Below are 3363 nucleotides of genomic sequence, written 5' to 3' on the forward strand. Positions count from 1 at the left end.
ACACACTCATTCACACACACACACACACAAACACACTCACACAAACGCACACTGACTCACATACACACCCCAAAACACCCATAAAAACACGTTACTTTGAGAAATATGGAGGTACAGCAAGCCAGCTAGTCAGTCAGCCAGACAGCCAGACAGCCAGATAGACTGACAGACAGAAAGCCAGAGAGACGAAATCTGATCTTGTGTTATGCCGACCCCACTCCGAGCGAGCCATCTGAGCTAAAGGCCGTAGGTAGACCCGAGGCTTCCCCAAGACTGTGAGTGTGAGCCTATCGCGTCTATGGACATCTGATGGGCCGGCGAGCCAACAAACATGGCCCAGGGCGAGCCAGCAAACACAGGACATGAAAACAACCCCTGGGGCCATAGACACTCATACATACAATTCTCGGTACAGTTTGGTGTTTGGGCGGTTCTAAACTGCAAGATCACTTACATTAATATCTTAAGCGAAAAGCGTTAAGAGGGTTGTTGGCTGGTACTCTGGTGTCGTTTGCTCCTTCTTTTCTATAAAACATCTACCGTCCTTTTTGCTCCTCCCTCTTTTGTGTTCGTTACTCTCTTAATTGTAATGCCTCTGATCTTCGGCACTTATATGACATACTTGTGTGGCAAGGGCAGTGAAACTCTTAAAACAGCAACATTTTTAATTAAAGGAAAAAAGTTTAAAATACGAATATATGTATTGGCATTTTGTGTGAGTCGTAAGTGGAACAACGTTATTTTTCAACAACAGGTTTATCTTTTATGCTTTGCTTTGTTTTATTTTTCCTCCTGGAACTGAGAAAAACGTCTCTTCCAACCTTTTAAGTAGAAGTTTCGATTTGAAAAGTAGCAGAAGTACCCGGTACCTTATTGCCCAACACTGACTTTGGCGATGTTGTTAGAGGAATTGGCGAATCTGCGAGAGGCTATATGTTGTTGAAATCCGATACACAACAATGGGATTTTTAATTCTCGTTTTAAAGACATTGCACAACAGTAAGATTTCTTTATGGCCGTCTTAAAGTAAAGCAGAACCGCTGTTGTAAAATTGTATACACATGACTATATCATCGTCCAGCTCTTGAGATGTGCGAAGTCCAAAATTTTGAAAACATTTTTATTACACTTTCTTAATCTGTGGTATCAATTATGCTCAAGACATTTTGTCGGAAGTCAACAAATTCTAAATGTTGAAGAAAGCAAGGAGAACATTAGATGTAAAAAAATGAAACAGATTTTCCTCCCTCCTAAAAAATCTTGCGTTCTGGGTTTGCCAACAATATTCCTTTCTGCCATCCTACAGGTCATGGGACGTCCCCTCACTGAAATGTACCGAGAATTTGCATTGTGCATTCAGAGCCATACGGAGTGGACCCGAAGAATCGCAAAAGGTATTTCCAGGTCACTCTAAGAATTTTTGGTCTGTCTTTTTTAACTGTCTGTGTCAACATGCGCAAAATGCCAGAGGTTTTGCTCGGCCGAAACGGCAAGATGCCGCATGATTTGTTCATACGGAAAGAGAGTGTGGACCATAGACTTGGGATTATCATATCCAAGACTGGCCACTCCTGGCGTATTTCTAGTTCACTGTGGATCACACAATCTGACTTTATTTTAAACTGAATTCGACTATAACGAGATGTATGCCTTAAGTGTCCATGGTGGGCATCAGTGCAGCAAAGTGGGGGGTTTTCCCCCTTGGCAAGCAAAGGGTGGCAGCCATGACAGTGTCTGGTCTAATACAGTCTTCACAAAGAGTTAAGGACCACTTACAAAGATGTACAAAAAATAAAAACCAGCAAATCAAATTATTCATTCTTTAATGTACATTTAATTCATCCCTCCATTAGTGCAGCAAAGAAATTTCATCACAATCAAAACCGAAATGCATGATTCCCAGCGCTCAAAAGGGACCCACCCTCAAAATCGAAAATCACGAAAGAAAGGCATGGGGAATGTTGTTCCATTTTTGTTACAGCCATCCAAGCAGCTGCTGGCGGGCAAAGGGTGGTCCTCCCGAATTCTCCGATCAAGCTCAGCCTACAACTGTCCAATAGGATTGAGGTCTGGACTGTTGGCTGGCCAAACCATGTGGGTAATCCCCGCCTGCTGCACGAAGGCGTTGACGCCCTGGACCTGTGCAGCGTGGCGTTGTCGTCCTGAAGGACAGCAGCAGGCCCAATCTGCTGCAGAGCCGAGACGACCAGAAGTTAAAAGATCTCCTGAAGATACCGTTGCCCTGTCAAGATGCCTTGACTGCCTTGCCGTGAATGGTGAACTCATGCGCTTCTGACAATTCCATTAACATTCACGAACTTGAACTGGTCTTTTTCTTTGATATTGCTGAGACTTTTTGTGACCCTCTCTTTTGTGATTTTCAATTTTGAGGGTAGGTCCATTTTGAGCACTGGGAATTTACGCATTTCGGTCAAGATTGTGATGAAATTTCTTTTTTTCTTTTTGCACTTATGGATTGATGAATTAAATGCATGGCAAAGAAGGCATAATTTGATTTCCTCGTTTTTATTTTGAGTATACTTTTTAAAGTGGTCCTTAACCTTTTGTAAAACCTGTATATCATATTCTTTCGGTCTTTACATTCTGTTGTAATTCAAATCTGTGGTATCGAGATATAATTAATACCATGTATTTTATTGCAGCTTGACGATTCGGTGAAATTTAAGAAAGGAGTAGCAGTTGTTCTTGTCGTTGCTGCTGCTGTTGTTGTTGTTGCTGTTGTTGTTGTTACTGTTGTTACTATCGTTAGACCAGCGTCTGTGGTGTGGTGGTAAGGCACTTATACAATGCAAGCAGAAGACTGGAGTTCAATTCCCGTGTGGGGAGAATTTTTATTAAGTACCTAATTGTATGTCCGTCTTACTGCATGGGCGTATCCCTCTCAGCCATGGTTGACCCTAACGACAGGCATGGTCAGTTTAGTTTTTAGAAAGAATTTTACTATACTTCCAACACAATAAGGTCATTTAAGTGCAAAAGATTAGAGTTAGAGGTGTCACAAGAGAGTAACAAACACAAAAAGAAGCAGGAGAGATAAGGACCATAGAAGATGTTTGATAGAAAAGAAGGAACAAACCACACTTGAGCATTTGCCAATCACCCACCCACCGACAGGGTCAAAGCAGCCCGCCTCCTTAATGATCTTTAAAAAGTGTCGATTGGGGCCGTAAAACAACTACAATGTTTAATTACTACCGTTAGCGGCAAGTGCTTATTACAATAAATGATGCCTTTCGCTTGGAGCCCAACGGCAATCGTTGCATGAAAAAAAGGAGATGAAGCAGTTATGTTGATACTGACGGGTTTCAACCAGCCGTGAGTACTACGCATGGGGAATATAAT

This window comes from Aplysia californica, unplaced genomic scaffold, assembly GCF_000002075.1.
Source record: "Aplysia californica isolate F4 #8 unplaced genomic scaffold, AplCal3.0 scaffold00272, whole genome shotgun sequence".
NCBI lineage: Eukaryota > Metazoa > Mollusca > Gastropoda > Aplysiida > Aplysiidae > Aplysia > Aplysia californica.